Below are 26,431 nucleotides of genomic sequence, written 5' to 3'. Positions count from 1 at the left end.
CATACATTCAGTCTCAGATCGGTCACTCTCCCCAAAATAGCAGCCACCCTCCCTACCCCATCATCTCCCCCCGTCTCCAGATCTGGACAGGGCTCGCACTCACACAGGCCACCAGCAGGGCACTGGCCCGCGGAGGAACCGGCACCTCCCAATTTAACCTAAACGGGTAACCCCAGCCAGCAAAGGCCTGGACAAGACAGGGACAGAGCAGTCTACAACCACCAGGGCACTCTGCGGCACATCCAGTGGTCCGCTTACAGACCCCCTCCTTACAGGGGCCATCCTCCCACTGCCCCCCCTCCACAGCCCAGACAGCAGAGCCACTGCCTTGTCTCTGGCTCCAGATGGAAACACACCTGTTTTCACTCCGTTTATACTGCACCTCCGCTACACCAAATGCTGACGTTTGCTACTCGAGGCGCTACATTCTCGGTCTCCCTCGAGCACCTAACTACGGGGCCTAACTTCACGCCGTGGGTTGAAGTATTTATTACTTCCAAGTAAGTGATGTATTAACAGCTGCTCAGTTGTGACCCTTATAACTTTAATATTTTTTTTTTATTGCCTAAACTTTTATGTACTCGTGTCGCTCCGGATAAGAGCATCTGCTAAACATCTAAAGGTAATGTAAGGTAATGCAACCTGACGCAATGTAACATAGTGCAATGCAATCCATAATAAGTAATGTACTGTAGTGTAATATAAAGATGAATTCACTTCCCTGCTCTGATTTCATCTTTTTACATTTCCGTGGAGTCTTTCCCCCCCTCCAGACTGCTAACTGCCAACATAAACGCGTAGCTCGCTCTCTGTACGTGACCTAAGAACGCTAAAGAGTAACAAAAGTAGGTCAAAAGGAAACGCTGACACCCGCCGCTGCTCCTAATCGCGGTAAAGAGCGCTCGCGGGGTTTCGTTAGCCCGGAGAGCGAGCCGTTTCGGGCCGGGGTCCCCGCGCCGCGCCGCACCCCCACCAATTAGAGCGGGGTCACAGGGGGGCCTAAGCGCAGCCGACGGGCCCCTATGGCGGGGGTTAACGCAAGGGGCAGGGGGGGGCTGCGGGGCCCCACGCGTTTCCCGCGGCGACCTGCACCCCCGCAGACCCCGTCGATTACAGCACGCGCCGAGTCTGTGATTTTCACCCCGTTTAAACCCTTATTGGCCCAAGTGCCACTGGGAAATGAAGTCTCTTTTCCTCGCGGTGTAGTTCTTAGCGATTGTTCATCTGTGTTAGCGTTGAAATGTGTCAGGAGTATGTGACCCCATTTACACAGAAGGTGGGGTGCAGGGGGCTCGTTGTTAGATGGCTGTTTCTTTTATTTATAATTTATTTTACTCTTTTTTTTTTACTTTATTCTGGGAGGAAGGGTTGGTGAGGCAGGGAACAGGACATCAGAAGGGTTTAGGAAAAGAGGGACTTTGCCTAGCGAACATCGATAACGCAGGTAATGCACATCCCCTCCTCCTCTTCCTCCTGATGAAGAGAAACCCTCACGCCATCACCCCGCTGCAGGGGCGGAGGGAGCTTCCCCCGCTGTGACCCCCCCCAAATCATCCACACGAGGAAGAAACGCACGCGTTCATGTCAATTTCCTCCTCCGCAGCTGAACACATCGCCCTTCAGTGCTCTTCAGAGCTACATTACAGAGGTGATCTGTTAAAAGGCTATTCACACAATGGCTCTCTGGCTGCTAGCCCACTTTTCACAGAACATGGGGGGGGGAGGGGGGAGGGAGAGGGAGGGGGCATGCACAGAGGTACCGTGAAAAACGAGAGACAATAAACATTCCAAAAAGACAAAAACCTGTCCTGGTTTACTCTTTTATTTTTGTTATTGTGACCGGCACTGTTTTTACGATTTGCACCAACGAGGTGTCATTTCATGACCTTCCCCCCACACAGGGATCATACGAGAAGAAGTTGAATTCAACAGAAATTCAGAACGCGTCAGGGATACGGTCAGGGATTGTTCTCGTTGTTCTTTAAAAACGATCACGACAGTATGATTGTTCTGAATCTGAGAAGCACGCCAGCGTCGGCAACGTGATGTGTAAAATATTCAATGCCAAACAAAGCATTAAAATCAAACTGAATGGAACGCAGTAGACGGTGGGGAAGGGAGAGAGAGGGGGAGAGCGAGTGAGAGAGAGCACGAAAGACAGAGAAAAAGAGAGAGACAGCGAGGACGGCAGAGAGAGAGAGAGAGAGAGAGGAGGAATTGCGGGAGCGAGTGCAGCCCGGTTTCCCCCCGGCCAGGCCTTACGGAAGAGGCGGCGCCCGGGCGGAGCGGGGAGCGGACTGCGCGGCGGGGGCATCGTGCTGCGCGGGGGCAGGAGAGCGCGAGGCGGGGGCAACGGAGCGCACGGCGAGGGCAGGAGAGCGCACGCGGCGGTGCTGCACGCGCTCCCGCGGCCGGCATTGTCCTCGCCACATCACTTTCGGTGGGGTCACGCCGCCCCGCTCCGCTCCCCGTAGACTCAGACTCATTGTTCTCCCCGGGAACTGGCGGGAACTGGCGGGAACGGCGGAAGCGGCGGCCTCAGCACGCTGAGCAGAGAGCGTGAGGGACAAAAAGAACTAATGTGCAATTCTCCCTCTACTTTTGAATTCTTTTTTTGTTTGCTTTTGTAAAAAAGGTTTTTTCTTTTTTTTTTGTTGCTTTCTGTGACATTATTTCTCCCTTCGGCAGGGAAGACCACCCCCCCCCCCCCCCCCCCCCCCATATGAACAGATTGATTTGTTCACATGGGGGGGGGGGGGCACACTGCATCACATGGCGATTCATGCTCCAGAACTGGCCGTGCTGAACAGAAGCCAGGCAACGGAGGGCAATCAGCACTGCTTTCAGGACCCCCGCCCCCCCCCCCCCCCCCCCAACTCCCACCCCCCTGCACAGTCACTTGCTCTTGCCCTTTCTGCCTTTCAGCCAGACAACAGACCATAAAAAAAACCCAAAAAAAATGGGTGGAGGCAGTGTAAATTAAGACACTCCCACGACAGCCCCAACCCCTATGGGATGAGGATGATGACGATGGGGGGGCCAGGGGTTCACACGACGGTCATCACATGCGCCTTGGGGGGGGGGGGTCGGGGGGGTCGGGGAGCTGCAGTCCGTCTCCGAGCCCTCAAATTAAGTTTCCGTGTCACAGCAGCACAAAAGCTGCCCTCTCAGCTTGCCTGTGATGTAATCGAGTTAGCAAGGTCAGCAGCTGGGCAGAGGTGCACCTCTGTGGGGCTTTAAAAAAAAACAAAAAAAAAAAAAACTCCACACTCCGCACACACGTGCAGGAATAAAGAACAAGCTCCTCGCGATTGGTGGAGCTCTTCCCCGGGGGCTGTTTGAAAGGTGGTAACTACAGAGCGTTCTACGGTCACAACAGCAACGTCCAGCTCCGGTAATTATCTCTACTGGACACTGCCCTCCCGTTCATCAACCCGTCAAAAGCCTAAAAGAGTAGCAAACCACAAATGCCCAGATTAGTACAGCGTACTAAAGGGTGGAGAACGTAGACAGGGTTGCACAAAATAATCTGCCCAAGAGCATAGGCCCCCATGTACAGTGAAAGAAGTTCATCAATCAAAAACCATGTTTGGCAAGAGGTATCGTCTGAAGTGCAAAGAGGATTTTTATTTTTTCTTTGGTCAAGACAAAACGAAAAGCCATTTTCTGACCAGATTATTATTTTTTGGGTTATTCCAGGATTTGTTGGTCTGACTTGTTGGACAAAACCGCCGAAACTCCATCGATTCTTGGGTGGGAGACGTAAATCCCTTTGGCTAATTAAATCAAACAAAGCACTCTCCAGATTAGACAAGAACCAATTAAATTACACCACACTACCAGCCCACTTTAGCACCTTTGATGTTTTAACAGCAAAAACACAGGACTGGAATCAATATGGTGGGTGGGGGGTGGGGGGGCGGGGGGGGTCTGGAGTCGGCTGTTCGATACAGTCCCACGTCCCACGTTGTTTTGGCTATTATCATCTCTTAACTTCAACAGAAGCATTTAAAAGGCAATAACAATGAGTTGAGCCCAAACAAAAGGCTCTGTGATCAATAACAGTCAGAAATCTCCCTCAGCAAATGCATTATGGTCCGACACAACCAGTCATCCATCTACTGTGGGCTGAGACGGGAGAAAGAGAGAGAGAGAGAGAGGGAGAGGGAGAGAGAGAGAGAGGGAGAGAGGAGGGAAAGAGAGGGACCTAAACTAAACTAAATACAAATTGTGCTTTTCCAAAAATGAAACAAACATACAAATAAAAAATCCAGCACGAAGCAAAAGTTCTTAATTGGCACAACATACAGACCACTGCACACTGAAATTATTTAGGTACCTCAACCGCCTAGTGGCTGAACAGACAGAAGAGGAAAGAACACAGAATGCAGGGGGTGTCCCTGCCAAAAAGGTGAACATTCCAACTGAAAATATTGAAATTGAAATGAAGTGAATCATCGAACCGACTGCACTCTATAACAAGAGCCAGCTAAGCCTGGCTCGGTTCTCACACACTCTCTTAACAGCCAACAACCTCAGGACCCCGGCATCGGAGCTTAACCGATCAGAGTCGAGGAAAATCACAACACAAACACAGAGCAAAATGTCCTAGCCCAGAGCGCCGCGGGGAGGGGCTAGGACTGAGAGCGGGCCAATCAGAGGGCCCAACGCTGATTTTCTGAGCCGTATCCACAACCCGCTGAAAACCGGCGAATGAAATGAATGCGCAGGTTATCGGGAGTGGGTGGTCAGCCCACGATCCAGGTTAATAGCCAAGCATGTAGCAGGAGTTCTCCACCCCCCCCGCCCCCCCTCCCTCCCCACCCCCGGCTCGGTTTCCGTGGCGCCGCTCATTCGTTGGGACAGCTCAGAGGATGCGGTTTTCCTTAACGCGTGATTTGATCTGTCTCCTCATCCCAAGAGCTCCTCCAAAGGAATTTCATTCGCCTTTTTTTTCCTCTCCCCATTCCTGCTCCATCCTCTCTCTCCCCAGTAGCAGCGAACGGGCGAGGGAGCGTGATGAGGCCACGCGCTCTGACAGACGCTCGCCGAGTTCCCCGGTAACCGGACCGTGTTCCCCGGTAACCGGACCGTGTTCCCCGGTAACCGGACCGTGTTCCCCGGTAACCAGACCGCGTTCCCCGGTAACCAGGCCGCGTTCGGAAATGCCGCGCTGGAAGAATGTCGGGATGCGGGGGGGGGTTAACGAAAAAAAAAAAAATTCTCTCCCTTTATTCTGTAGGTCATGAGGCATGCAACTTGACGGCAGCGCTGCTACGATTACAACTTTGCAAATCTCCAGCTCAAGCGATGTTTGCTTACCACTTTAAACGCACTTTTTCTGTAAGTCTCTTTGACTTCCTTAATGAACACAACGTCTCGAGGAAAAGCCTAATTGGATTCTTTCCAAATCACATGACAACTGATCGTATTTACACCCTGCCCGCCCTAATTGAAAAATACGTCACCCAAAATAAAGCAAACATTTGCGAGAAACAATAGCTTATTCTACAAGCTTTAAGGAAGCAGGGTAAGGAGTATAATTAACAATTTTGTTAAATCTATGTACATAGGCAGTAAGTTTGACATAACAATTGGCAACAAAAGGACAGATCTTTTCATCCAGGGGTGCAACCTGAGCCCTACCTGAGACAGGACTGCAACCTGAGACCAACACTATTCAACAGTTACATTAACAAATTGATACTTTGCAGGAACAAGCTTCAGTCCCTGGCCTCAAGCTACAGGATGAAGAAGCAAACTCCTACACTATGGAGATGACCTGGTTCTGCTGTTGTCCACAGTGCAGAGGTTACAGCAGGGCCTAGTGCTGCTGGAGAAATACCTTCAGACCTGGGCCCTGACAGTAAATATGAAAAAGTCAAAGATAATGAATTTCTGAAAAAGATCCAGATCTCAGGAAAATAAATATTTCAAAATTGGAACAAATCTCAAACACATCATTTTTAAGGATTTAGTATAAGTTACTCAAGAATTTTCAACCTGGCAATAAATTTACTGAAATAGAAAGAATACAGGAAATTATTAGCCATAAACAGAAGGGAGCTGCACTTTGTCACCCAAGCTGAGAAATATAAAGTAATTTCGGGAACATCTTTTTCTAAATTTAAAAACAATCCAGCCAAACTTCTCTAACGTGCCTCAGACCCAACTACTACAACTCATCCTTCGCTAGAGAGAGAGAGACAGAGCGAGAGAGACAGAGCGAGAGAGACAGAGAGAGAGAGAGAGAGAGAGAGAGAGAGATGGTGCAAACACGCTGAAGAGCAGCCTTCGCCAACCAGCCGCTGCTTTTAACATGGCCGATCGATATTACCAGCCAGCCAGCCAGCCAGCGCTATCTGACCTACATCAGCCCCGGACACATCGTGAGGCTTTAGTCGGCCAGGCAAAGCTGGCGGTTAAGGGAGTTTGAGACAGCGAGCTGGCAGGAGGCCGACCCAGGCGCCTACTCCACACTAACAGAACAGCCGCATGGCGGGAGGGAGCCAGAGAGGGAGTTTTTGCGCTGCAGTTTGAGTTCAATATTTCAATATTCATATTCATTTATATTTTTGACTTTGTACTGCTTCTGGAACAATCCGAAGCCTCTGGCGTCACTCTAAACGACAAAGAAGTTGAATCTGCGCTCGATGCAGATGACCCGGCGCTGCTGTCACTCACTGCGTAGAGCTACAGCAGCACCTGGAACTGCTAGAGCGTAACTGTCAGAACTGGGCCCTGGCAGTTCATTTAAAATAATTTAAAAAATGACAATCTCTCCAAAAAAAAAAAAAAAGAGAGGCAAATCTCAGACAGCAGACACCTCTTCACTCTAGGCAACGCAACCCTAGAATGCATGTTAAATTATGATTACCTTGGACTGAAAATCAGTACCTCGGGGAACTTTGGTCCTTGCAGCGAATGAATTAAAACACAAAGCTTTTAGAGCTTTCTATGTAATGAAAAGAAAATGAAATTAAATGGACATACCCATTAAAACCTGGTCCCAAAAGTGGCAATTGCTCTATATGGAAGTGCAATATGGGGTCCACTCAACCAGCACGTCTACAATGGATGGGACAAGTACCCAACAGAAACCCTGCATACAGAAATTTGCTGAAATATACTATATATAAATAAAAGCATCAACAAGTGCATGCAGGAAGAATTAGGAAGATTTCAATTGGTCATCTATGTCCAAAAAAGAGCACTAAAATATTTAGTGCATCTTAAATCAAGTCCCCAAGACACTTAGCAATTTAAGGCACTTCAAACCCAAGAGCTCAGCTTAAAAAAAAGAATCCATTCAGTCAGCAGGTTGTGAAACTAACTAACCCTGTAACAGCCAACATAAAGCAACTTCAGACCAGGACTGCTAACCTATCACTAATTAGTGCAAAAACAACATCATAAAACAAAGCATAAATTCACATTTGGAACACTGGGATGTAAAAATCAAAACAACCTTCTCCAATCGGACAAAGGAGAGGAAATATTTCATTGATCTTCTGAGAGAGGGACACACAGTAGCTCTTTTTCCCCCAGTTTGTCCTGGCATGTCATAACCACAGGAACATTAATTAATCTGATCTCAAAGGATGAAAATCGCTATTGTTACTGTCACTGTGAAACTGTTTTTTGCTATTATTAATATAATTACTCTTATTATGATAGCGTTTGTAATACTGTGTGGTGATACCAGTAAACCACATTTGAATGTTATAGAGAAAGAGAAGGGGGAAGAGAAGGAGAGAGGAAGAGATTGTGAGATGGTGTGCACCGTTCAGATGCTACGTTAATTAAGCCTGGTTGAGCATGAATGTAAACAGTGGTGACATAAAAATGAATGGATGGAGACGGAGAGAGCAAGATAGAGAACACATTCTGTAAAAAAATAAACTTCAAATATCAATGATTGAACAACCAGGCTAAAGGGCGAGCGAGAACGTACAGATGTACAGACCGTGCGAGCGAATGAGCCGAATGTGAAATAAACTGGTCTCCCTCTCTGTCTCTCATGCTTATTGGTGGCTGTTGCTACTTCTCTCTCAAATTCAAATTGCTTTATTGGCAGGAAATACATATGTACATATTGCCAAAGCATCATAAACCAATACAAACTACATGTGTACAGTGAAATACTAAAATACTTTAATTTAAAAAATACTTCTCTCTCACTCACACACACACAATCCCTCCCCTACACACAGACACACACCCTCTCTTTTACACACACACACACACACACACACACACACACACACACACGCGCCCTCTCTCTCTCTCTCACACACACGCTCCCTCTCTCTCTCCCTCTGATGTGGCTTTTTGGTGGCTGTTGGTACTTATCTGCTCAGGGAGGTAATTAATTCTGGCCGTCTGGCGGAGGCGCTGAGAGCAAGGTTTACGCTGGGCCCTGATACTTCAAAGACGGACTGACTTATCTTCACAAAACACCCGACCGCCTCCCCCCCACACACCTTAACCCTTTACATTCCATCTCTCCTGCTGCACACACACACACACACACACACACACACACACACCCTCTCTCTCTCTCTCACACACACACACACACCCTCTCTCTCACACACACACACACACACACACACACACACACTGTACGCTCTCTTTCTTTCTCTCACATATACACTCATTTCTTTTGCACACGCACACACACACACACACACACTGTACGCTCTCTCTCTTTCTCTGTCTTCTCACACTCATTTCTTTTGCGCATGCACACACACACACACAGGCACACACGCATCCACACATCCGCACATCTGAATCAGTGCCTCTTGTTTCCAAGAAGAACAAATTCAATGCACCACAATAAAGTACGAACATCTCAAGTAATGGACTGGCATCACTCTTTTACAAAAGATTCCTAATGTCCAGAAAGACAGCACGTTGCACACAAACACATGCACACACACACACACACACAGACACACACATACACACATATGCACGCTCATCATCTTCTCTGTAGAAAATGTGTAGGGTAAGGAGTATGGAGACACCGTTCTCCCAGAATTCCCTGGGGGAGACGGGTCTGTTTCCAGCTGAGCGAGCACCTCCAGAACAGCTGCTGAGCGCTGCAGTGGACCCGCCTCACGGCCATACACAGAACTCACCAATAAAACAACCCGATACTGCAAGGAGGCGGAGCTCCAGGGGTACCACTCTGACCCCCACCTGCGACAGACCCCACGTGCAGTGTACTGTGGGAACCAAGTCCAGCCGTACTGAAGGATCCCTGCGCTAAGGAGAGTGTGTGTGTGTGTGTGCGAGAGCCTGTGTGTCTGTCTGTGTGTGTGTGTGTGTGTGTGTGTGCATCAGTGAATGGCAGCACAGGGGTGCATGACATAAGCGAGTTCCTTTAAATGCTTCCTCAGATTCCCTGTGGCTCAAAAGTGCCAAAAACAAGGAGTATTTGCACAGGGCTCCCGTTTGTCAGGGAGCATGTTCCTCCCTGTCCCAACTACTGGCCGCACCCACCCCACCCCTGGCTCCACCCACTGCGGTCATAGGGACTTCCCCACACCTCGGGATTCTACGCATCTCCAGAGCCTTCACAATAAATAATGCATGCAAGCAATGCTGTAGAGTCCTGCCTTCAACTATTAGCATCAGCACTGGGTTATAACCACTGAATGAGATTATTAAATCATAATGAAGGAACCAGTGAGCAGGTAGAATTTTTAGTCACGCAAGGCTTTCTGTAGATGGGTTTAAAAAAAAGCAGAGGGGTGGGCGCAGTGCTCGTTCTGTCCAGCAGAGGGCGCGATCCGTACCGCCGCGCGCCAGGCACGCCTCGTCCGCCACTCGCGGTCGCAGGCCGGCAAATTGAAGCCATCGGTCAACATTATGGATTTCAATCCAAACGGAGCTCTTAAATACCCATTCCTTCAGCCCCCGTGTCTCTCCTCCTGCCTCCCCCCCCCTCTCTCTCTGTCCCTCTCCCCGGTGCGCGGGCGGGCCGGTACGTGTCCGCTGAAGGAGCGCTCCACCACAGACGGCGTAGCTCTGCCCCGCATCCTCGGCGCGCTCTACATCGCTCGCGCGCGGCGGCAGAAAGCGGGGGTCCTGTAACCGAGGCGACGGCAGGTGTTGGTACCGTGCGGCTGAGGGAAGCGTGGGCTGGAACCCCCGGTAACGCGCAGCGGTGTCGGTGCGCACACCGTCAGTAAATGTTCAGCTGCACCAATGTGTGATATGTCACACAGACGCTGTGTATAGGGGTTCCCCACTGTCTGCTCCTGCACATAAAATCCTTTCACACACACACACACACACACACACACATGCATGCACGCAAGCACGAACCCACAGACACACATGCGCACACGCACCCACAAACACAGACATACATGATGCACGCACAAAGACACACACATACGCATGCATGCATGCACACACACAGACACACACACACAAGCACACACACGCACATGCACAGACACACACACAAGCACAAACACGCACACACACAGACACACACACACAAGCACACACAGACACACACACAAGCACACACGCACACACACACACACAGACACACACACAGACACACACGCACACACACACGCAGACACACACACACACACACAACCCCCCCCCCCCCCCACCCCCTTCAGGGGCTTACAGTGCATACAATCTGTTTGACTGATGAGGAAAATGACAGGAAGGTGTGGGAACAGCTACTCCTGTGAAGATTCTCTAAAAAAACAAAAACAAAACCGAGCTCTGAAGAAATCCCGCGGCTAACAGTGGAGGCTCTGTTTAAGTACGTCTTTTTACGGGTAGTTAACCAACGCTTCTTTCCTACCATCTGTCTCATTCAGAGATGACATGACTGGCAGGAATCCCTTAACACACACACACACAAACACACGCACAAGCACGTGCATATTAACACGCACGCAGACACACGCATGCATAAACACTCGCACACGCAAGCACGAACGCGCACACACACACGAGCGCGCGCATGCATCATAGTGTTTATGCACCATTTACGACTCACTTGAGTATTGAAACGATTCCCTTTCGTTCAGAGTAGGGCCCACAAGCAAACATTTTCAACACTGCAATCAATCAGGAAGCAGTGAGAACTACCCAGGCACTTGAGTAATACTTTAACAAAACTAAGTGTTATGTTACATGAGTCGCATTACAGCAACAGGAAACGGCAGCGGCTTTCCAGCCCTGGTGAACTTCACTCAGCCACGTGCTCTACCAAACTCTAGAGAGCTAGCTAGGCTATAGAGGGCTAACCAAACTATAGCGAGATAGTCAGCCTGTAGTGGGCTAGCCAGGCTGCAGTGAGGTATTCAAAGCTAGCCAGGCTGTACCAAGCTAGCCAGGCTATAGTGGGCTACCCAAACTGTAGCGAGCTAGCCAGGCTGTAGCAATCTATTAAGGCTGTAGTGAGCTACCCAAACTTTAGCAACTAGTCAGGATGTAGTGAGCTAGCAGAGCTGTAGCAGGCTAGTCAGGCTATAACAAGCTAGCCAAGCCCTAGCAGGCCAGTCAGGGCATAGTGATCTAGTCAGGGTGTAGCGAGCTAGCAGTCAGATTTGAGGAATTACAGCTTCCCTGGGACCACATTCCACAGCTGGACTCCTCTCACTTCAGTGGATGGAGTAAAACACTGTGCATTTGTGTGTGTGTGTGTGTAGGGGTGTGTATTTGTATGAGGCATTTGTGTCACACTATTTTCCACAGAATAGTCTGTCTTTCTGTCCCTCTAACCAATGCAAGAAGCCACCGTTTCCTCTCTCTCCCCCGAGAGTACACAAACTTACCCAGAGCTTCTCATGACCTACAGAAGACCCAGGCAGCCATCCAATACAGAGAGAGAGAGACAGAGAGATGGAGATGGAGAGGGGAAGAGAGAGGGAGAGAGAGAGAGAGAGACAGAGAGAGAGAGAGAGAGAGAGAGAGAGAAAAGAGAGAGAGACAGAGAGATGGAGATGGAGATGGAGAGGGAGAGAGAGAGAGAGCGAGCAAGAGAGAGAGACAGAGAGAGAGAGACAGAGAGAGAGAGAGAGAGAGAGAGAGAGAGAGACAGAGAGAGAGAGAGATGGCCAGACGGATGCTATCGCAAAAGCAAAACAAGAGTAACCGCCTCATGCCTGTGTACATTATGCACACCATTAAACTCCTGCTATTGTTAACAGGTAATAATAATGGCAACTGTCAGGAGTTGAGCTGCATAATTAAACTGCCATTTTCCGTTCCCTTGTCACCTCTACTGTCCTGTGCCATGCCAATAAAATGTCCTCCAAAATGGAGAGAGGGAGAGACAGGGAGAGAGGCTCATTCATAAGTGTGACAGGTTCCTTAAATCGTTGGTTAAATTCCTGTCAGCTTGGGTTGCGTGGGAGGGAGAGCGAGGTTCGTGTTCATTTCATTTGTGTACTTTGATGCTTTTGCTATGCAAATCTACTGGCAAACACAGCATATTTGGATTTGAATGCGAGATTTAGACTGTGTTACTATTATACTCATTTTCTGTTTCTAATTGTGCCATTTTTATCTTGCCACACTATTAAAGAATTAGTTCGCGCTGCAGGAAAAGGCGCATTCACGGGGCGGACACAAATCTGAAAAGGGACACATTTCCTGTCGCGTGGAGGACGTGTCGGTGTCAGAAACCACAGTTCTGTGTGGGAAGCGGACGGGATTTTGTGTACGGAGGAACCTGGCATAAAGGACCCGACAACTGGGCATCCACGTCCCAGGACATGCCGTGAAATTTCAGTGCGGGCAGAGTCCACGAATTCATCGGGAATATCCGAGTCCAGAAACCCCCCATCACAGACGTGGCCCAGGGGCATGCGGAAGGTTCTGGAAATACACGCGTTGACTCAGGGAAACTACGGCTCGCAAACGGCACACCCCAAATTGGATATGTCCCAGAAACTCAGTTTTTCATTTTCAGTGTCACCTCACACAACCTCAGTGATGGGTTTTTCCCAGTGCTACTGTAACGTACGCATTAACAGTGTCTGTGTTAATGTCCACTCAGACTGTTACGATCTCAGCTGTAAGTTTTGTGTTTACAGGTCTCTGCTGCGCGTGTCTGGTGCTCTTCCAGTCCAGTGTTTCCGTCTCCGGTTACTCGGTTTGAAAATAGACGCTGTTCGCCATTCACCAGTGAAGACTAGCGCTTCAAATTCTGTGCTCGGTACTCATGGATTGTGATTGCTTTGTTAACTTTGCACGTTTCGCCTTGTTTTGTTCGACTTGATACCATTGACCATTGACTCGTTCAATTCGACCTTGACTCCTGTATTGCCTCTACTCGCCAAATAGTGACTCCAGTCAGAGCGCTCTCTGCTGGATTATGAATCATTCCATCGGAACACTGTTTTGTTATTTTGCTTTGTCATTTTTCCTTTATTATTTTTTAAAGTAACTCTGGGTGGAATTTTATATCTCTGTTGGGGGTACACTATTCGGACTCTTGGTCTCAACCTACAGATTAATTGTCCCAAAGCTCAGCATTCAAAGCTGCCCTGTACCCAGTAAGCCTTAAAAGACTAGCCAGGTTAGTTAGCTTTAGATAGGCAGACGGGAAGTGAAGGTGCTGTTGAAGTTATCATTCCCATTACCCATTCCCCACCCACTTCCCTTCTCTTTTTTTCCTGTTACGGTCTGACCTATACCATGTAGTCACACAGACACCATAGAGTGCTTTACAGCCGAATACCACCGCTCTGGTCACTGTTATCCTGGGCAGGGCAGTGCACTATGGTATTGCAAGGCTTGTTGCATGCTGGGAAGCCTTATTTCACCAAGAGGGACTGCATCTCTAATGGGTCAGGATCTAAATCTCTGTGCGTGTGCATGTGTGTGTGTGTGTGTTTTTTAAGAGCGAGAGATGGATTGAGTAAGATGGTAAATGGACTGCATTTATATAGCGCTTTTATCCAAAGCGCTTTACAATTGATGCCTCTCATTCGCCAGAGCAGTTAGAGGTTAGGGGTTAGGTGTCTTGCTCAAGGACACTTCGACATGCCCAGGGTGGGGTTTGAACCGGCAACCCTCCGACTACCAGACAATCGGTCTTACCTCCTGAGCTATAGATAAAGTTAGAGAGAGAGTGGGCAAGGGAAAGAGAGGAAGTTATCTAATGTGAGTTGCGTGTATACACCATGAGTATGTACGGATGTGTATATGCGTTTTTCTTCTTTCTTGGGTGGGAGATTATTGTAAGTACCATCTGGGTAGTCCAGTGCAGTTTACTGACTGTGGAGGTGTACTGACTGTGGAGGCTCGGCCCGGCTGGTCTGCAGCTTTCTGATCCCTGTGATTGGCTTACGCTGCCCCAGATTTATGAGGAAAATCATCCCCTAGGAGCGGACGAGCTCCCGACAGCCGGATTAATCACCGGGAACGCTCCAAACATCAATTGCCTATCCTATCTGCACATGGGTCACCTAGGGGGTGGGGGGGGTGGGGGGCTGATAAAAACCACAAGAGGCCATTTCATAGCTCTGTCTGACAGGGGATTATGTAGGCCACCAGCATGTTCCTACAGGGGAAAACATCTCTCCCTCTAGGTCTCTCCCTCTCGCTCTCCCTATCCTCCTCTCCCTCTATCTCCCTCTCTCTCTCTCTTTCTATCCCTCTCTCTCTCTCTCCCCCCCATCCTCCTCTCCTTCTAGTTTCCCCTTCCCTCCCTCTGCAATTCTCCCACTCTCAATATTTTTCAAAAGACATGACATATTTTAACATGCATACAAAGCATAATAATCAATCATAATAACGAACAAAGGCTTAAACTATAAAAAAATTTAATAGTTCCAGTAGTAATAACAACAATAACACTAATGATTAAAAGAGTGGAAAAGCGTATTACAAAAAGACAATATAATTAAAATAAAAACATAATAATCGGTGGGGGTTAGGGGTCACTGCTGTCCCTACGTCTGTGGCAGGCAGCTACATATTATGCTGCCCAATTTGCACAGAACCTTTCCTCTCCGAGGAGGACTAATAATTGGGTTGGGAAGGCGGGGTCAAGAAGTCTGGTGAATTGTTTTTAATTTTCAAAAAAGGCGTTCTCTAATTTCTTTTTATTTCTCAGTTTGGGTGACAAAGTGCAGCTCTTTTCTCTTTGAAGAATATCTCGTGTTCTTTCTCTTTCAGTTCATTTATTAACTTCTGTTCAGCCCAAAAAAGTAATGTGTTCAGTGTTCTTAGAGTTTTGTCCCAATTATTAAATGATATGTATCAAAGATGTGGATCTTTAATTTGGAAAATCATTTTGACCTTTTTCATATTTACTGTCAGGGCCCAGGTCTGAAGGTATTTCTCCAGCAGAACTAGGCGGTGCTGTAACCTCTGCGCTGTGGACGACAGCAGAACCAGGTCATCTCCATAGAGTAGGAGTTTGCTTCTTCATCCTGTAGCATGAGGCCAGTGACTGAAGATCGCTCTCACAAAGTAGCAATTTGTTAATGTAACTGTTGAATGGTGTTGGGCTCAGGTTGCAGCCCTGTCTCACTCCACGCCCCTGGATGAAAAGATCTGTACTTTTGTTGCCAATTTTTATGCCACTTACTGCCTGTGTACATAGCTTTATACAATATCATGTTTTACCCCCAGCACAGCTTTCAGGAAGCTCTCTCTCTCATTCTTTCCCTCCCTCTCTCACTCCCTCCTCCCTCTCTCATTTACAAATGCACTTTTCGTTTTTGGGCCAAGGTACACTGTTAGCAGGCAAAGCAAAAATGTCAATCTGGTTGACAAGTTGTAACAAGATTAAGGGCAGTGGAGGGGAAAGTGGACGTATGATGAACTAAGTGAGGAAGCTGACAAATTCTTTGCAACATGAGGGTGGATGGGTGTATTTGTAAACAAAAGTGAGGTGGGAAGTTAAGTCACAAAAAAGTCTTTCTCTGGCTCTTTTCCTCCCTCCCTATCGCTCTTCCCCCCCCCTTTTCTCTCACTCTCTCTCTCTCTCTCACACACACACACACACAGCCACCTGAACAAGAGTTCTTTTCAAACTCCATTGCATTCCAGCTAAGGAGGAAGCCGATCCCACAATTGGATGGACCCAGGAGACTGGTATATGGCCCCCGGAAAACACACACACACATACACACACACAAAGCTAAGACAAAGCTGTCCCATTGTACGGCCGCTGAAAGTAAAACATGTGTACTGTGAAAGCTGCTAAACTGGGGAGACCAGGCGAGCCCGGCTCTGCTGGTAGTCCGTCTGATTACAGGGACAGAGAGCGCCTTAGCACGGCGTTCAGATCCGCTCGGCGCGGCGTTCAGATCTGTAATTACAAAAGAAGTGATAAGACTGCTCCCTCTGGGACTGCAGGGCTGGTTACAGGACCAGCGATGCCTCAAATTACCATTTAAAGCGGACATACATAATTAAACAAAGCCAGATCCTAACCAAGTCTGGTTTTTTTTTTTTTTTTAACAATCCCCCCACCCCCACGCGCATTCCCGAATCCTTCCTTGACCTTTCTCTGCTCTGCTCTGCATTAATGCCATGTAAACTCGAGCGCTATGTAATTAAATGAAATGGCCGTAAATCACAAGGGGTGATGTCACAGAGGGGGCGTGGTTGGGATGCTGGGTACGTATGCGGTTTCTCTATCTGTAAGGCCTGTCATTCGAACCCTCGGTCATGCCCAGCCCCGTGAGGCTTTGAAACAGTACAAGGACAACATTCTCCTCTCCCCTACAACTCTACCCCAGTCCCTCTATCATGACCCTCCACCACCTCCCCCCACCACCACAATCACCTCCACTTCCACTGTCCTACTCAAAGACACATATAACCCCAAACCCCCCATAATGGAGACCACAATGAAGTCCAGAGAGAACACAGGAAAAAGAGCAAGACAGGGAAGCTTGCGGTTAGCATTCCCACTTCAGAAAATCCATCTTTACCAACAGACCCACACACACGTATGCATGCATGAACAGACACACACACACACACACACACACGCACGTACATGCACGCACACACACACACACACACACGTACATGCACACACACATGCACACGCAGAAACACACATACCCACAGACACAGACACACACACACCACAACATCCTTTAAAGAAACTCAACACTGGACCTAAACTTCAAAGGGCTTCAAATGATTAATAAGAAAAAATAAATTGAAATTCTGCGGAAAGCCAGCTGTCACACCAAATAAGCAGCCACAAAGCATCGCTTTCAGACGCATTAAAAACAGCCTTCTGAAATCTGACCCCAGCTGCACTTACGCAGACATATGAGCAAAGCTAATCATGTCATCACCGCCCCCCCCCCCGAATCCCAACGACCCCTCCTGTCCGTCACTGTCAGTCTCCACCCACCGTTCCTCGCTCAAACTGACACCCTGCGTCTCCTGACACCTGACAGTACCCCTAACCCCACCCCCAACCCCCAAAAACTAAAAAAAAAAGACCAATTAATTTTCCGGAGCGCAGCCTATACGGTTACAGCGAGGCCTCAGCCGATCAATCAGACGATTTACCATCAATTTCATTTTCCTCTTAGCGGTAACCTGACCGCGGGCCCGGAGATCACCCAAACCGCGGGGCCCGTCCCCCCGGGGCGAGGCTCACACCCTTCGGCTCGGGGAGGTGGGGGATCGGAGGGTGGGGGGGGCGCAGGGGGACGACGATGTGTCTCACAGCTGACACACGGGTCAGGCCCAATCAAACCGCACGTGCGTGCGTTACCGTGCCGACAAAAGACCGCGGGTCAGCGACGCTCAGGACGGCGTGCGGGGGGGGGGGGCGGCCGCGGGAAAGCCGTGTCCCCGTGGCGACCGGGCCACACGCAGGTTTTCTAAACGAGGGGCGAGTTTCCGCCAGAAACCCAGGAGACGAAGCGGTCGGTCCGCGGCTAGAAAGAAAGCAGGGGCCAACGTTAGTCTCGTAAAAGCCGACTTCTGGGAACAGGAGAGTCGCTGGAACGCGGAACGGGTGACGAAAGACGGCTTCGGTTCCGCGCCGCGCCCGCTCAGCGCCGTTAGCGGGGCTCTGAAACGCAACACTCCACTTCCGCCTGTTTCACCTTCTTTCTCCCTCCCGTCTGCGCTCAATAAATCTGTCACCGCTCACAAAGAAAAGCAGTTTTTTTTCTTCTTCTCCCGCCTGCTCAGAGGGCATTGCTTCAGACGGAGTTACCAGGACGGTATTTTGGCGGGGGGGGGGGGGGTGGGGTGGGGGGGGGTGGGGGAGGAGAGGAGGCCGTTCCTTCACTTGCTGAGCTCTCCAGTCAACAGCTGAATTAAAAATGTCCCTGACTGGCTTGTTCTGCCCTGTCAAAAGCAACTAAGCCACAGAAAGCCGGCACACCACAGCGCTGCCCTGCACTGTGCACAATGAGACAGATTTACCGTAGAAGCCAGACGCCAATGAGTAGATTCTAAACAAAGGGACATGTTAACCCCTTAGCACGCGTGCCAAACATGGCCAATCCTCGCCCATTTAGGGGGTGTTCTACTTAAGGCTTTACACCTCCAGATGTGAGCATCACAGAGACTTGGAAAATGGCGTAAATGGAGCAAGACCCTTGTGCCAATAACGATGCTATTAGATTAGTTTATATTCATAATTTAGGCAGTAAAAAGCCACAAATGCAATTATCGTGGCGAAAACACAAAAAAGTTGTTCTCCTTAGTCTGAAATACTGAGAGATCATATATATATATATAAAGCAAGTAAAGTTATACATGTTCTGGATAATAAATGTCTGGACAGCAAGTGTGCAGAATCTGAGGGTGAGATACAGTACTACTAAAGACCCGTGAAGAAAAAAGCAAGCAGTTCACCCTGGTGCCCCTTAGTGACTCCAAATATATCCAGAATTCCTGAACTGTGCATTGAGGTAAATCATGACGACTCACATGTTGTGACTCACAAAACTCACTTTTGCATTATTCTCAAGTGGGAATTACTATATTTTCATCAGTATACGCTTTCGTCTCCCACTCAAAAATACGCCCACCATTTTCCGAGCCCTGTTCTTCCAATGCAGCCTGAGACGTTCCAGACAAAGACCTTCAATTCAACAAACCCCCCGTAATGTGCATCTCGCCCTGTTTTGAAAACAATGCCTGTCTCATCGTTTCTGACCATATGTGACCCCCCCCCACACCCCACACACACACACACACAGTCCCCTCTTTGATGCGTCTCACCTCTCGACCCCCCCCCCCCCCCCCCGGGTTCAACCTCCTCCTTCGACGTCTCAACCTGGAAGTAATTTGTAACCTCTCAATGATGCGATCAGCAGGGTGTAGGAAGAGAGAGAGAGATCAACCCACATCGTTGTTTAAGCATCACCAATCTCTTTCAATCCTCTGTTAATCTGCATTTGGGGAGCAGACCCACGAGCTCCTTCACTTTATCAGACCAACCTCCCGTCTGACTTCAGCCTGCCCTCATTTTTCTACTCGCAAAGGCACAAAAGGAATTAGCCCTTTAAAATTTTAGCCCGCCTTCAAAGTGCGCTCAAGGTTGGTCTCCGCATCCGCCGATAGCGCTGAACGTGCTAACCGAACTAGCGTCATAAAGGCGGAGAGAGCAGGAGAGGGAGCTGGAACCAGAGACAGCCGTAGCGATAGGGAGCTGGAACCAGAGACAGCCGTAGCGATAGGGAGCTGGAACCAGAGACAGCGGTCGCGATAGGGAGCTGGAACCAGAGACAGCGGTCGCGATAGGGAGCTGGAACCAGAGACAGCGGTCGCGATAGGGAGCTGGAACCAGAGACAGCCGTAGCGATAGGGAGCTGGAACCAGAGACAGCCGTAGCGATAGGGAGCTGGAACCAGAGACAGCGGTCGCGATAGGGAGCTGGAACCAGAGACAGCGGTCGCGATAGGGAGCTGGAACCAGAGACAGCGGTCGCGATAGGGAGCTGGAACCAGAGACAGCGGTCGCGATAGGGAGCTGGAACCAGAGACAGCGGTAGCGATAGGGAGCTGGAACCAGAGACAGCGGTAGCGATAGGGAGCTGGAACCAGAGACAGCGGTCGCGATAGGGAGCTGGAACCAGAGACAGCGGTAGCGATAGGGAGCTGGAACCAGAGACAGCGGTAGCGATAGGGAGCTGGAACCAGAGACAGCGGTCGCGATAGGGAGCTGGAACCAGAGACAGCGGTAGCGATAGGGAGCTGGAACCAGAGACAGCGGTAGCGATAGGGAGCTGGAACCAGAGACAGCGGTAGCGACAGGAAGGTCGCAGCGCATCCATCTCCCTTTAAGCAGAATGTGTAAAGACCCGGGCGTGCGCTGTAATGAAACTTTTCCATGTTGCCGACGGAGGGAGTGGGGAGTGGGGGGGGGGGGGGGGGGTTGCTTGATAACGCTGGGCCTGCTGAAGGAATTAAGCCGCTGACAGGAAGTTCCAGCGGCTCCGGCGGGACAGAGAGAGCAGAATGCGTAAAGACATGTGACTGCGTGCCACTCCCCCATTCGCTTAAACTCCTCCTAAAGAACATGAGTTGGGCTTCGTAAAGTAAAAAAATATATATCTCTCACTCGAAGTCTTAACAGATCTAACTATCCAATTCAGAGGTTGATTAAAAAAAGCCTCATTTCAGATTACTATCAGAAGCTAGATTAGCGCTTAGTGTGTATCTGTGCCTGCGTGTGTTTGCATGATTGCGTGTATGTTGTGTGTGGGTGCTTGCATGTTGTGTGTGTGTCTGTCTGTGCGTGTGTGTGTGTGTGTGTTTGTGTGTGCATGTCTGTTTGAGTGTGTGTCTGTGAGTGTTTTTGTGGATTTGGGGAGATAGTACATATCCTACTGCTAACTCCATTCCCTTAGCAGTGTTTGGGGCATCGCCAGCCTGAGCCATATTTAAACCCCGCCCCCCAGTGCTCGTGTCACTGCCCGTGTCAGTGCCCATCATGCTAGCTGCTGTGACCGCAAGCACTGCCAAGGTGGCCGGTCTGGACTGGTTAGTGGGAGATCAGATCAACAAACAAACAGACACACATACGCACATGCACACAGACACACAGGTACACGCACGTACACACAGGCACACACAAACACACACACACACACGTACACACACGCACACACACAGCGTCTCTTAAGCACTGAGTGCAGACAATGGCTCTTTTCTACAGAACGCGTTTAATACCCAGGGCTAATCCTCGCCCACCACAATGAAGTTAACACATCAGAGCATCGGGGGGCTTGCAGCAGGGAGGGGCCAGAGATCCCCCCTCCCACACGCAGCGCTGAGGTGCAATGGGGCGGCAGCTGGGCGCTCAGCATGACCTGGGGTAACCCCGAAAAACGTTCATGAGGTTGCTGTTGGACTCAGCTGTAACCTGTGTGTGTGGAGGCCCTAGTCTGGCTCTCAGTACGGGGCTGTAGCCTGTGTGGAGGCCCTAGTCTGGCTCTCAGTACGGGGCTGTAGCCTGTGTGGAGGCCCTAGTCTGGCTCTCAGTACGGGGCTGTAGCCTGTGTGGAGGCCCTAGTCTGGCTCTCAGTACGGGGCTGTAGCCTGTGTGGAGGCCCTAGTCTGGCTCTCAGTACGGGGCTGTAGCCTGTGTGGAGGCCCTAGCATGGCTCTCAGTACGGGGCTGTAGCCTGTGTGGAGGCCCTAGCATGGCTCTCAGTACGGGGCTGTAGCCTGTGTGGAGGCCCTAGTCTGGCTCTCAGTACGGGGCTGTAGCCTGTGTGTGTGGAGGCCCTAGCATGGCTCTCAGTACGGGGCTGTAGCCTGTGTGGAGGCCCTAGCATGGCTCTCAGTACGGGGCTGTAGCCTGTGTGGAGGCCCTAGTCTGGCTCTCAGTACGGGGCTGTAGCCTGTGTGTGGAGGCCCTAGTCTGGCTCTCAGTACGGGGCTGTAGCCTGTGTGGAGGCCCTAGTCTGGCTCTCAGTACGGGGCTGTAGCCTGTCTGTGTGGAGGCCCTAGTCTGGCTCTCAGTACGGGGCTGTAGCCTGTGTGTGGAGGCCCTAGTCTGGCTCTCAGTACGGGGCTGTAGCCTGTCTGTGTGGAGGCCCTAGCCTGGCTCAGTATGAGGCTGTAGCTGGAAGTAAAAACAGAGCGTGTGAACTGGGGCAGATTCAGGATGCAGCAGGATTCCTTTCGCTCCCTAAGGACCCAAGCCTTCCTTACGGGCCCAGGGAGTTTAAAACCCAAAGGCCCACTTTCACATTACAGCACATCCCCTGAGCAGACACTCTCACCCGTGGCAAGTGTGACTTCAGAGAGAGAATGTTCGTATGTGGGTGGGCGTGTGTGTGTGTGTGTGTGCGCGTGTGCGTGCATGTCTGTATGTGTGTGGGTGTGTGTGTGTGTGCATGTCTGTATGTGTGTGTGTGTGTGTGTGTGTGTGTGCATGCTAGCACGCACCAAAATCACAGTACATTACATCTATTTAAAGGTCTAGCAGGCCCCTTAGAATCAGTGCCAGTGCAATGACAAGTAGCAGGATCATCAATTATAGCATTAGCATGACCGACTGGCCCATCAATCACAGCCAACTATCCCCGCGACAGATCAAGCCACAGAAAAAGTACTGAAAGATTTGCAGCCTGGGAGATTTGGATAACTGCTGAAGAGTGACTCCACTCCGTAGATTTAAGACCCTGAAAACAGTCGAAACCGGCGCAGTGTGGGCTCAAATCCCACATGACAAAAGCGGAAAACGCACAAATGTGAGAGAAGAGAGTGGATAAGGACGTCCGTATCTGGTAATCGGAGGCGCTGCAGAGAGAGGGGTAATAGCTGAGGACTCTGATAGGGGACAGGTCCATTAGCAACCCCCCCCCCCCCCTCCCTCTCCCCCCCCCCCCCCGCCTCATCTCACACAAGCTGACATCTGTTCAACACCAGCCCCCCTACCTCCCTATCCCCTCAGCCACAAACGCTATTGATTTCAGACACCCAAGCCCCCCCACCCAACGCCTTCACCAGATGCTAGCTAGGCTGCGTGTAGCGAGCGCTCTATTGGTGGTCTGGGGGTGATGCTGCAGGCCGGACTCAGACCGAGGCCGACTCCTTTGTCTGCGAGATCGATCAACAGAGTCACCGTCCCAGCGTGTGTGGAGTAGTGTGGGAGGGGAGCTCATCAAAGCAATGAACACACTGCATTCACACACTCACACACACAGGTAAGCAACACACACACATGCACGTACACACATACACACACGCACAAATTCATGCACACACGCGCACCCACATATGCACAGACGTATGCACGCATGCATGCATGCACACACAACCATGCAAGCGCGCACACACACACACACACAGATTAGGGCAGACCATAATGAAATTAAACCCAATCACTGCACTGCACTGGAAAAGGCAGGAAAGAAAGAGAGTAGAGTAAGAGGGGCAAAGGGGTGGGGTGTGGGTGTGGGTGGGGTGGGGGTGGGGGTGTGGGTGGGGTCAGCTGAGCCGGGCCGGTGCACGTCTATGCGCACTGACTGAGCGTGTAATCCCCCAGGAGAGGGGACCCCTCAAACAGCCCCTCCACACGCTCAAATCCACTGATGTAGACTGAAGGTGAGGATAAAGCCCATTTAAAAGGCAGATTAAAGAGCTGGAAGACTGCAGCCAGCGGAGATGAGGACTCACACTGTCTCTCCATCTCTCTCTCTCTCTCTCTCTCCCTCCCCCTTCCTACTGGGTCATGCAGTGTGGACTCTCCGTGGCAACAGAAGTAAACTGAATGCTGTGTTGGTAAACATCAGGGTGTGTGTTTGTGTGTGTGTGCATGCGTGCGTGCGGGGGGTGGAGAGGGGGGGCACTGGGAGGCAGTGAGGGCAAATAAGGCCATGCAGGCACATGAGTGATGGAGGGAGTTAGAGGAGGGGTAAAGGAGGTGGGTGTTATCAACCATGCAATTCCCCACTGGATTTCTCATCTAAAACTCCCCCCTGAGCAATACATGAATAATAACGTTTAACACCCTACAGGACACACACACACACACACACACACACGGGCATACACAGCACACACGCATGCTGGCACACACACACACACACACACGGGCATACACAGCACACACGCATGCTGGCACACACACACACACACACACACACAGGCATACACAGCACACAGGCATGCTGGCACACACAGTACGCAGACACACACGGTCCAGAGTGCTCCCTTCACTTACACCTCACAATCTAATTGCCAGTCTGACATATTACCAATAGCAGATTAAAAAAGGGGGAAAAGGTTAGTTCCCTTTCAGCAGTTTTAGGCTGAGAGAAGGAGAGAGACACAGATAGAGAGAGAAGAGGTGGAGAAAGGAGATTATTATTATTAAGATTATTAGCATTATTATTAATAATAACAACAATAATAATAATATGCAATATTTACATTTGCAATTGATGCCATTAAGGCAAGCTGAATTAGTAAAAAGTTGAGAGAGGAAGAGAGAGAGGAAGGTGCAGGGTGTGCCACATTCACAAGGCCCTGGAGTCAGAGCCCAGGCTGCCAGGAACAGAAGCACCGCCCACACCAGCCACTCCCCTCACCCAGTCCCAAAATCACATCTGCCCCCCAGCCACTCTCAGTACATTAGCGCAAATACTGAAGCACCCTCTCTCTCCCTCCCTCCCTCCCTCCCTCCCTCTCTCAGTCTGTGCCTCTCTCTCTCTCTCTCTCTCTGTCTGTATGTCTGTATGTCTGTCTGTCTGTCTGTCCCTCTCTCAATCTGTCTTGCTTTCTCTCTCTCTCTCTCTCTGTCTGTCTGTCTCTCCCTCTGTCTCTCTCCCTCTCCCTGTATGTGTCTGTCTCTCCCTCTTTTCCATCCCTCTCCCTCTCTCCGGTACATAAGAGTCTTTGTGGAGGGCGGTCAGTCACATGACCGCAGGGCTTTGTGGGTAGCATTCCTGCAGAGGTGGCCGAGAACACAGGGTTCCCCGCCGTAACCGCGACGACGCCCCATGTGACAAACACCCCCCCCCCCCCCCCGCCACATGGAACATCACTGCCAGCAAACTTCCAAACCACAGGAGCCTCCTCTTGCCATCCATAAACCACACCTGCTTTACTGCCATGTAGTGACAACAGTTACAGAGCAATAACAGTAACCGCTTAACTGCACAGCTAACTTTTTCTTATTTACACACAGGGACTAGGATGTGTGCGTGTGTCTGTGTGTGTGTGTGTGTGTGTGGGGGTGTCTAATACACCACAACTCGAGCACTTTGGAAAATACCACAACTCCCTGACAACTCCATTCTACAGACAGCCACTCTACAACGCTACTGACCAGTCAAGGCTTTCAGGAGCGCACTGTTAGCATGTTGGCCGGCTGGCTAAAAACATGGCTTTGCACATGGAGGACAGAGAAGTAGGGGAACACAGCGGGGGGGTGGGGGGTGGGGGGGGAATTCTGGGAGAAGATTTATTCCTGAAGCAAACGCGCGTACTGTACTGGCCACAAAGCGGTAAGAACCTTGAACAGGCAAGGGAAGCTTGAAGCGCAGGTAAGAGATAAATGCTGACCTGGTCACTGACACAGGCCTAATAGTATCACTGCAGTAGCACTGAGTGCATTTAGAAAAACCCCAGAGAAAAACGGAGGACAAACAATGTGCGTCCCTAAAAAGCTAGAAGTCAAAGGGAAAACAACATTACGGAGGATGATTCTCAGGCAGAAACGGGAAAACAAGAGTCTCTCCCTTCCCATTAACATGGCGGGACGCGGGGGGGGGGGGGGGGTGACCGCGCCCTCTCCACCCCTCCCTCGACGGTGCCCCTGCAGCCGGATGGGTCCCCGGGGACACCCCGGGAGCAATTACCGCGCTAATGGACGAGGCACCCGCCAAAACAGCGCCCCACCTGCTCCTCCAACATCTCAATCAGGCCCTGCTCCTCCCTGACGGACAGGGCAGCGACACACACACACACATCGCTGGGAGGGGGAGGGGTAAGAGGAGAGGGGAGGGGAGGGGAGGGGAGGGCCAGGGGTGGGGTCAAGGAGGCGGGACCACCCACTGATCCAATGCCCACGTTACTTTTCCACCAAACCCCTGCGCCACTGAACAGGCTAAAGCGGCTTCTGAGCTCATTCTCTCGCACGTCCCGCCCACGCCCGAGCACCCTCTGCCAGCCAATCACAGCACAAGAGTCTCCACACCCCCCCCCCCCTCCCCCCCCGCCAAATGCGTGTGTCAATAAGGCACAGGGGAATCCAGCAGGAAAGGACAGGGAAACACAGAGCTCAAGAGTGCCGTTTCCGGAAAAACTGAAGAACGGAATATCAAAATGCATTTGTTGCTCTACACTACGGTGAAAGCCCTTCTCCTTGTTCTCTCTCTGGGCCCACGGCAATTTTGTTGCAGGGAAGATCAGGCTTTCTGGGCGCGGTCATCAATCAGGGCATGCTCAAGAGGCAGGCCAAACAACCCAACACAAGACACACA

General features: G+C 50.4%; 1 protein-coding gene across 1 annotated transcript in view; it reads right to left on the bottom strand.

Moving 5' to 3' along the window:
• plxna1a (plexin A1a) overlaps nucleotides 1-26,431 on the bottom strand; it is a gene marked incomplete at its 5' end in the record, with an annotated part of 177,351 nt that overhangs the window by 100,691 nt on the left and 50,229 nt on the right. The window lies entirely within an intron of this gene.

Source organism: Anguilla anguilla, chromosome 11, assembly GCF_013347855.1.
Source record: "Anguilla anguilla isolate fAngAng1 chromosome 11, fAngAng1.pri, whole genome shotgun sequence".
Classification (NCBI taxonomy): Eukaryota; Metazoa; Chordata; class Actinopteri; order Anguilliformes; family Anguillidae; genus Anguilla; species Anguilla anguilla.
Note: the sequence above shows the minus strand (reverse complement) of the source record. Positions and strands in the feature narration are given on the sequence as shown.